Source organism: Eriocheir sinensis, chromosome 8, assembly GCF_024679095.1.
Source record: "Eriocheir sinensis breed Jianghai 21 chromosome 8, ASM2467909v1, whole genome shotgun sequence".
In the NCBI taxonomy this organism is placed as follows: Eukaryota; Metazoa; Arthropoda; class Malacostraca; order Decapoda; family Varunidae; genus Eriocheir; species Eriocheir sinensis.
The window spans coordinates 11,166,099-11,176,098 of NC_066516.1; positions in this window are offsets into that span (position 1 = coordinate 11,166,099).

Genomic DNA, 10,000 nt, shown 5'->3' on the forward strand with positions numbered 1-10,000 from the left:
TATCCTCCTTCTTTCCTTCTCTCCTCTCCTACTTCCTCTCCCATCCTTCCTCCCTCCTGATCACCCTCCTATGCTTCTACCTCCCTCCTCTCCTTCCTTAACTCCTCTCCTGTCCTTCCCTTCTCCCTTTCCTCCTTCTGTCTGTCTCCTTCCCTTTCCATACCTTCCTCCCTCTCTCTCTCCTTTTCCTTTCTTCCTTACTCTCCTTCCTGCCTCCGTCCTTTCCTCTTTCCGTCTCTCCTTTCTTTGTTTATATGCACCCTTTCTCCTTTCCTATCTTCCCTATTTATCCCTTTTCTCTCTTATTTTCTCCTCTCCTTGTTCACTTCCTCTTATCCTATCATCTTTTAGTTTTCCCTCTCTATCCTTCCTTCCTTCTCTTCATTCTTCCTTCCCTCCCTCCCTCCTCTTCCTCCTCCTCCTAACGGGCATGCGTGTTCTCTCCTCTCTCTCTCTTTCTGCGGGCATTCCTCATTTTCCGCCTCACAATGAAGGCAACTCATGCACAAAGGCGAGGAAAAAAGGGGCACCACAATCACTCGCAGCCTCCACCAACACCTTCCTACCTCGGCGTGCACAGGGCTGGCGGGAAGCTGCTACTACTTCTACTACTATTACTGATGCTACTTCTGATACTACTACTACTGCTACTACTACTGATGATGATGGTACCGCTGCTGATGATGATACCTTTACTACTATTGTGCTGTTGCCTTTGTTCCACTGTTGCTGAAGTAGGTGGTGATTATACTTTTGTTACTACTACTACTACTACTACTACTACCACCACTACCACTACTACTACTACTACTACTACTACTACTACTACTACTACTACTACTACTACTACTACTACTACTATTTCTACTACTACTAATACCCTTGCTTGTACAGTCTCCAAGGCCAAATGATCCTGCAATCCCTTTTCTCCCTCCCTTCCCTTTCTCCCTTATCCTCCTCCTCCTCCTCCTCCTCCTCCTCCTCCTCCTCGCCCCCCTCCCATGCGCGCCTCTGCAGTTCGCACGGCCGGGACACAGCCACACGGGAACAAGGTGATTGGTATTGATCATTGGACGGTTTAGTATCGCTGTAATGTTTTCCTTTCATCGGGTTTCCTGTTTTCTCTTCCCGCTTTTTTTTTTCCTTTCTCGCCGTCTCTCGCTTCCTCTCTCTCTCTCTCTCTCTCTCTCTCTCTCTCTCTCTCTCTGTTTTTTTCTTTCTTTGGCTGTTGTTTCCATACCTGCCACCGCTGCTCTCTCCATTAACTTTTATCGCTCGCCATTGTCGCTGTCACTGCTGCTGCTGGTGCTACTACTACTACTACTACTACTACCAACACTACCAACACTACTACTACTACTTCTTCTTTTTCTACTACTACTACTACTACTACTACTACTACTACTACTACTACTACTACTTCTTTCTCTTCTTCTTCTTCTTCTTCTTCTTCTTCTACTACTACTACTACTACTACTACTACTACTACTACTACTACTACTACTACTACTACTACTACTAAAAATTTCTATTATGATTATTATTACTTTTGTTACTATCATTTTTATATATATACGGATAGATAGATACATAGACAGATATTTAGAGATAGTAGATGAGTAAATATATAAGATAATGTATATATATTTTTAATCACAGGTGGAGAGATACACCCAGTCATAGCTAGGTTGATGTATGGATAGATGAATAGACAAAAAATAATTGATAAAGTACGAAAGAGAACGAACATTTTCCCCGAGGCCAGCGGTGCTCCCTTCTCTTCCTGTGGGCTGGAACGAACATTGCCGAGGTCTGCGTTGCGTGAGGAGATCCGGGATTCAGGTTACTGGAAGCTGTGGTATTTTGATCCTGACTTTGTATTTTTCAGCTGAACGTGATCCGCCCCCTCGTTCATACTGTGTTTGGCCCGAGAAACTGCACTGGCGGCGGCGGCGGTGACGGGAACAGAGACTCAACTTGAGACTTGTTGGTAAGAGAAAAGAAAAAGTACACGAGCTCCTTTTTTACCTTTTTTTTCTGTATAAAGGAGACAGGCCAAGGACATGATATACTAGAAAAAAAGCCCACAATTTGCTGTTCCTATACGAAGGGGAAGAAAAATGATGTTGAAGAAAAAGCATATGAATTATAACAAGAACAGAATAGAAAGAAAGAGAAAGCAAGCTGTATAAAATGAGAAGAGGAAAGAGAATAAGGAAAGCTAGCAGAAGATAAAGAAGAATAGGAATAATAGGAAAAAACACATCTAGAAGATGAAAGACTAATAGAACGGTGTGACAAAAGAATAATTAGAAGATGACAAAGAGGTATAAAAAGAAGAAAAAAATGAAGTATATAGAAGGTGTCATTAAGAGTGATTAGTCTGGTTGGAGAGGTGTTTTGACGCTCCCCGCTGGAAGGAGTTGAAGTCATAGGAAGGAGGAAATACAGCAAACGAATTAAGGCTGCTCGCGAATTTGCCTTTTAAATGAGGAATTGGGGAAATCAGTCGACAAGGCCTTGACTCCATTGATTAATTCGCATGTAAGGAAACGAAAAAGGAGGTGGAATTCTTTCTTTGTGTAAGGTGAAAAAGAAAGTAAATAATTTGTTTTGGAAGTCGAGAATCAAGCTCTGCATTTCTTTTTTGTAAGTTGTTGAGAAGAAAAAGAGTGTATGAGTTACTTTCTTTCTTGTGATTTGGGATGTTTTTAGTGAAGAATGATGTATCGTTTTCTTCACCGAGGTTCAACACACATTAATTATTCTCCGCGTGTGACCCAAGTGGCGCGCGGTCATTCATCACTCCATAAATATGTTGGAAACTTGAGTATGTGCGCCATTTTTTACGCACCAGCGGGGAGGAAAAAAAAAGAAAACGGGAAAATAAAGCGGAGGCATGAAAACGAAAAAAAAAAAAAAATCAGAGTAATGAATATTCCCGTCATTTTTTTTTTAACAATATTTCACGTTTATAGGTCAACCTTGTTTTTCAGAGTATATTTTTTATTGTTCTGATATACCATAATTTCTGATACGCTCGTTACTCGTCGAAGACTGTGTAGAGGCTGGCTAAAAGTTATGAAAATGGTGAAGTAAAAATGCGTTCCCTGGTCCTGGTCTGGGTCTTGTCAAGCATAGTCGTTCCCTGGTCCTGGTCTGGGTCTTGTCAAGCATAGTCGTTCCCTGGTCTTGGTCTTGGGGTTGGCTACGTCAGTTACATAAGAACCTAAGGAGTCTGCAAGAGGCAAGTAGGCTTATACAAGGCATCTCCTGTAAACCTAACCCCACCTAACCTCACTATCCATGAACTTGTCTAACCTCTTCTTGAATGTATCGCTCGTATTGGCATTCACAACATGACTACCAAGCCTGTTCCACTCATCTACTATTCTACTGATAAACCTGTGAGCTTGTGAACCTAACCCCACCTAACCTCACTATCCATGAATTTCTCTAACCTCTTCTTGAATGTATCGCTCGTATTGGCATTCACAACATGACTACCAAGCCTGTTCCATTCATCCACCACTCTGCTGATGAACCTATGAACTTGTGACCGTAACCCCACCTAACCTTACTATCCATGAACTTGTCTAATCTCTTCTTGAATATATCTGTCGTAATGGCATTCACCACCTGACTGCCAAGCCTGCTCCACCCATCCACCACTCTGCTGATGAACCTATGAACTTGTGACCGTAACCCCACCTACTACTTAATCCATGACTTGTCTAATCTTCTTCGGCATTCACCACCTGACTGCCAAGCCTGCTCCACCCATCCACCACTCTATCGGTAAACCAGTTCTTGCCTATGCCTCTGTTGTATCTGAATATATCCAACTTAAACCCAATGCCACGTGTCCTACCCGGCTCTCTTACCACCATATATATAACATCATGCTGGCCTTGGAGATTTTTTTGTTCTATTGTAAAAGTTGTAAAAGTTGAGTAATGACGTTCAATCACTTTTAAATTCACTCGGACGCTGTTGTACGCTTCCCCATGGTTGGTTGAATCCGAACAAAAGTCGTTAATCACCCTCGTTTACTGAACATCCTTTCCCGGTAAACCTTGATCTGCTTCCGCTTTTCCATCGTTTTTTTCTCTCGTTTTTTTTCTTTCAGTTTTGTATTTTTGGCGCTTCATGGGAAAAAATGAAACGGGAAACAACGGACTTTTTCACTTTTTACAATCTTTTATCTTGTTTTTTTTTTTTTTATGCAGTGGCACGTGAAAATTCCCCCTTTTTCGAACCGTATTTTGTTGTGCTCTTTTGTGTTCGTTAAGCGCTGAACAGTCCACCACCAGCAGCCTCCTCGCCTCTGTACCACACGTCCCGCCCTCTTTCCTCACCGCCCCGCTACGTCTTGGCCTTCCACTTCCAGACGTTCATGGGTGTCTTCGTGCCGCGTCCGTGACCTAGTTTTTGTCTTTGTATCCTATTTGTTTCCTTACTGCCTGCTTGTTTGTCTGTTAGCCTCTTCGTTACGCCCAAGTCCCTCCCTGAACGTCCGCCCACAGACATCCACCTCCCACTCTCTCTGTCTCCTCTATCTGACCTCGTTTCCTGTTTCCTTCCTTATTTATTGTTTGTTTGTTCATACGCTTCTCTGGTGTGTTCGTGTCCCCTCCCTCTGAACGTGCGGCCTTAGACATCCATCTCCCTCTCTCTATGTCTCTCTCTTTTTCTGTCTTCGTTTCCTGTTTCCTTCCTTCCTCTTTTTGTCTATATGCGTCTTTGGTAACACTATGTCCCCTCCCCCTAATCGTGCACCCCTCGGAACCTCTCTCCCTGTCTCTCCCTCCCTGTCTTTCTGTCTTTGTATGCTATTTCCTTCATTACTTATTGTCTATCTGTCTATACGCGTCTTCATTACATTCGTGTCCCCTTCCTCTGAACGTTTGCCCCTAGACATCCATTTCCCATTCTCTCTCTGTCTGTTTTCGTATACTTTATCCTTCCCCTTCCTTCCTTACGGACTGTTTCTCTGTAAGCCTCTTCGTCACGCCCATGCCCTCCCTCCCACCCTTAAACTTTCACCTCTCGAAATCCACTTCCCACTCTCTGTTTTTGTATGCTGTTTCCTTTCTTCCTTACTGTCTGTTTGTCTATACACGTCTTTGGTATGCTCGCGGCCCCTTCTTTTGAACGTTTGCCCCCCGATATCCACCTCCCTCCCTCTCACTCTCTCTCTTTCTGTTGTATATGTTAACCAATTCGTTCGTTCCATTACAGTTAGTACGCATATCATGACAAACTACCGTGGGAAAACTGATTCATTTTACAGCAAGGGAGGCAGTTCAAAGGCAGAAACACAAAAACAACAACAAAAAAAGCCCGCTAATGAAATGAATGAATGAAATGGTATCAAAATAAAGTACGTGTTTTTTTTTTTTGTTTTTTTAGTGGTAGTATGTATTTTTTTGTTATTTTTCTTTGTATGTTGGCTATTTTCCGGAGTTTTATTTGTTTTACTTTCTGTAGTGAGTAGTTTTGGATTGGTGTGCGTACAACCTGGTGAGCGTATCCTACTCTCTCTCTCTCTCTCTCTCTCTCTCTCTCTCTCTCTCTCTCTCTCTCTCTCTCTCTCTCTCTCTTCCCTTTCTCCTCTTTCTCCGACCTCTATCTCTCTCGCTTTCCCTATTTCTCTCTTTTTATCTCTCTCTTCCCATTCTCCCTCTTTCCCCGGCCCCTAGCTCTCTCTCTCTCTCTCTCTCTCTCTCTCTCTCTCTCTCTCTCTCTCTCTCTCTCTCTCTCTCTCTTCCTTTTCTCATTCTCATCTTTCTCCGGCCCCTAGCTCTCTCCCTTTCCATATTTCTCTCTTTTTATCTCTCTTTCTCTTCCCATTCTCCTCTTTCCCCGGCCCCCCCCTCTCTCTCTCTCTCTCTCTCTCTCTCTCTCTCTCTCTCCCCCCGCGGGTGTGGAGGCTCGCCCGTAGCACAATGATTCAATAGTGACAACGCTACTTTAATTCCTTCCATCGGCGCCGGGTTATTTTTCTCCCTGCTCATGTAGTCTTTTTTTGTTCCCATCGATTACACCACTTTTAATTCGAGGCAGTTTTAAATATATCTAACACACGCGACGGAAATAAGCACCGGAGCCACGCGCAGCTATAGCCTTTGACCCTTAACTTAACCTTTAACATATTACGCTTTCTGAAACCCTTGCCTTGTTTCTTTATTGATTTCGAGACAATTCTTTCCATACTGTTTGTTGTAGGCCTTAACTCTCTCTCTCTCTCTCTCTCTCTCTCTCTCTCTCTCTCTCTCTCTCTCTCTCTCTCTCTCTCTCTCTCTCTCTCTCTCTCTCTCTTCCCATTCTCCTTTTTCTCCTGCCCCCAGCTCTCTCGCTCTCCCTCTATCTCTCTTTTTATCTATCTTTCTCTTCCCTTTCTCCTCTTTCTCCGGCCCCTAGCCCTCTCGCTCTCCCTATCTCTCTTTCTCTTCCTATTCTCCTCTTTCTCCGGCCCCTAGCTCTCTCGTCTCTCTCTCTCTCTTTTTATCTGTCTTTCTCTTCCCATTCTCCTCTTTCCTCGGCCCCTAGCTCCGAGAGAGCTCTTCCTCCGGTCCCTAGCTCTCTCGCTCTCCCTGTCTCTCTCTTTTTATCTCTCTTTCTCTGCCCATTCCCCTCTTCCTCAGGCCCCTTGCTCTTTCGCTCTCCCTATCTCTCTTTTATCTCACTTTCTCTTCCCATTCTCCTCTTCCTCCGGCCCCTAGCTCTCTCGCTCTCCCTGTCTTTCTTTTTATCTCTCTTTCTCTGCCCATTCTCCTCTTCCTCCGGCCCCTAGCTCTTTCGCTCTCCCTATCTCTCTTTTATCTCACTTTCTCTTCCCATTCTCCTCTTCCTCCGGCCCCTAGCTCTCTCGCTCTCCCTGTCTCTCTCTTTTTATCTCTCTTTCTCTTCCTATTCTCCTCTTTCTCCGGCCCCTAGCTCTCTCGTCTCTCTCTATCTCTCTTTTTATCTCTCTCTGCCCATTCTCCTCTTCCTCCGGCCCCTAGCTCTTGCGCTCTCCCTCTCTCTCTTTTATCTCTCTTTCTCTTCACATTTTTCTCTTTCTCCGGCCCTTAGCTCTCTTTTTATCTCTTTCTTATTAATTTTACCTTGTTTGATTTTTAAATATATCTAACACATACGCGACGGAGATGTGCACCGGAGCCAAGTGTAGCAATAGCCTAATATCCTTAACTTTACCTTTAACGTACGCTTTCAGACATCCTTCCAACTATTTTTGTATTTTTTTCTCTTTGAAGATGCACCAACCGCCACATTTCAATATTCCAATTATACATTTTTTATACGACTGTTTGACTAACTGACTTCGACTAGTTATTTTTTATTTCGTTTTGAGTGTATTAATAACGACTACAGTGTTTGTGAATGATTGTTTGAGTGTTAAATATATGAGGAACTTGTGTTTGTGACTTGTGAGGGGTGAGGGAAGGAGAAGGGAGAAGGAAGAGGAAGAACATGACGGGGAAGAGGGAGGAAGAGGAGGAGGAGAATACGGAGGAAGAGAGAAAGAGAAGGAGATAGATGGTTGTGTGTTGAACGTATAAGGAAGTTGTGTTTGTGACTCGAGGGGTGAGGGAAGGAAGGAGAAGAAGAGAGAAGGAAGAGGAAGAGAATAAGAAGGAAAAGGGGAGAAGGAGGAGAAAATGGAGGAAGAGGGAGAGGAGGAGATAGTCTAGGACGAATAAGTGGTTGTATATATGTTGAAAGAAGAAGGAGAGGAAATAGAAGATAGGTTCGTTTGTGGGGTGAGGGAAGAAGAGGAAGAGGAAGAAAGAGAAGAGTAAATAGATCGGTAAAGTTGAGTGATGAGAGAAAAGAAGAAAGAAAAAAGAAGAAAAAAAAGGAAGATGAAAAAAAATGATGATCAGAACGAGAAGTAAAGGACTGATAAGAAAAAAAGAAGAAAAAAAGGAAATAAGAAGGAAAAGGAAAATAAGAAAGAAAGGAAATAAGAAAGAAAGAAAGACAGGAAACAAGAAGGAAAAGGAAAAGAAGAAAAAACGAAGAATAAAAAAGGAAGATGAAAAATAATAATGATCAGAACGAGAAGTAATGGAGTAATATGTTTGTGTCAGTAACGAAGCATTGTAGACAGGCTTGGTTAATGCATGTGGACCGCCCTTGACATTTCCTCAATTCTCAGAACCTTGGCATCAAAATAATGTGTCTGTGAGAGAGAGAGAGAGAGAGAGAGAGAGAGAGAGAGAGAGGTGTCGCAGAGGCCTCGCAAAGCTCCTGTCTGTCTGTCTTTCTATCCATCATGCAGTCAGTCCATCTGGCTCTTCACTGCTTCGACTTTTGATTTCATTATAGTGAGAGAGAGAGAGAGAGAGAGAGAGAGAGAGAGAGAGAGAGAGAGAGAGAGAGAGAGAGAGAGAGAGAGAGAGAGAGATTGTTTATTGCACGACTACAACATTTTTATTTATCTTTTTCTTTCTTTTGAGTTCAGCAGCGTAGGTAGGCAAGTATCATTTGGTCATTACGAAACCATTAAACGCGAATGTATAAAAGAGCTGTGTTGTTATTTTTAAGCGTCGGATCCTTCTATGATTTGTGTATGCGAGATTGATAGATAGATTGATAGATAGATAGATGGATATTTATGAAGTAGAGAGGTAAATAGACTGAAAGACAGAGAGAGAAAATAAAAAGATATAGAAAGAGAAAGAGATAGATTGATAGATAGGCAGTGTGTGAGAGAGAAAAAAATGAAAAAGAGAGAGGGAAACAGAGACAGAATGATAACGAGAGAGAGAGAGAGAGAGAGAGAGAGAGATTACTTCTCTACCCACCCAACTACCCACCCTGCACACACAAACAAAGAGTATATAAATAAATACCAACGCGCACCGTGACCCTAACTCTATAGCGGTCTGCCTTTAAGCCTCTGGAAGCGTACGTAGGCGACCCCGAACACACACACACACGCACAAAACACCGCCTCCTACACGGCCTTATCAACGTGCGTGTGTGTGTGTGTGGGGAGAGTGGCTGTTTAGGGGGGTGTAGTAACTTGTTTTACTTTCTTTCTCTTCTTATTCTCCTCTTTCTCTTCGGTCCTTTGCTCTTTCTCTCTTCCTATTTGTGTTCTTTTCTTTTTCGCTCTTTATTTTTCTCTCTCTCCGGGTTCTCGCTCTCTCGCTCTTCCTATCTCTCTCTTTCTCTTTCTCTTCCCATTCTCCGGTTCCTCTCTCTCTCTCTCTCTCTCTCTCTCTCTCTCTCTCTCTCTCTCTCTCTCTCTCTCTCTCTCTCTCTCTCTCTCTCTCTCTCTCTCTCTCTCTCTCTCTCTCTCTCTCTCTCTCTCTCTCTCTCTCTCTCTCTCTCTCTCTCTCTCTCTCTCTCTCTTCATGTTTTTCATCACTGATTTGTTTTTATTCCTTCATGATCTATTCCTTCATCTACTCATTTATCTGCGTTTTTCATCTTTGTTTATCAGTCTATGTATCTTTGTTTTTATGTATGTTAAGAATTGTTTATATTTTTTTTCTGTTATGTGTTTTAATTGTTTGGTTTCTTTTTTTTCTGTTTCTTCCTTTAAGGGGTTGCAGATGAAGGGCAGGGGGATTGAGAGGGGAGGGCGTGGGCTGGTAACGTATACGTGTGTGTGTGTGTGTGTGTGTGTGTGTGTGTGTGTGTGTGTGTGTGTGTTGTTTTGCAGTGCTGTGTTGAGTTCTCATTGTGTTCTATTTTCGGGAACACCTTTGATGGGGCAACTTATTGTTTCATATAGTTATTTTGATCCGTCTCAATGTTCAACTATCTCTCTCTATCTATCTATCTATTTATTTTTCTCTCTCTCTCTCTCTCTCTCTCTCTCTCTCTCTCTCTCTCTCTCTCTCTCTCTCTCTCTCTCTCTCTGTCCATCTTTTCCTATCTATCTTTTCCTATCTATTTATCTCTATCTGTCTATCTTTTCCTATCTATTGGTTTAATTAATAAGAAATCAAATTGTCAGTTAGTCGGTTATTTGTTATCTCGT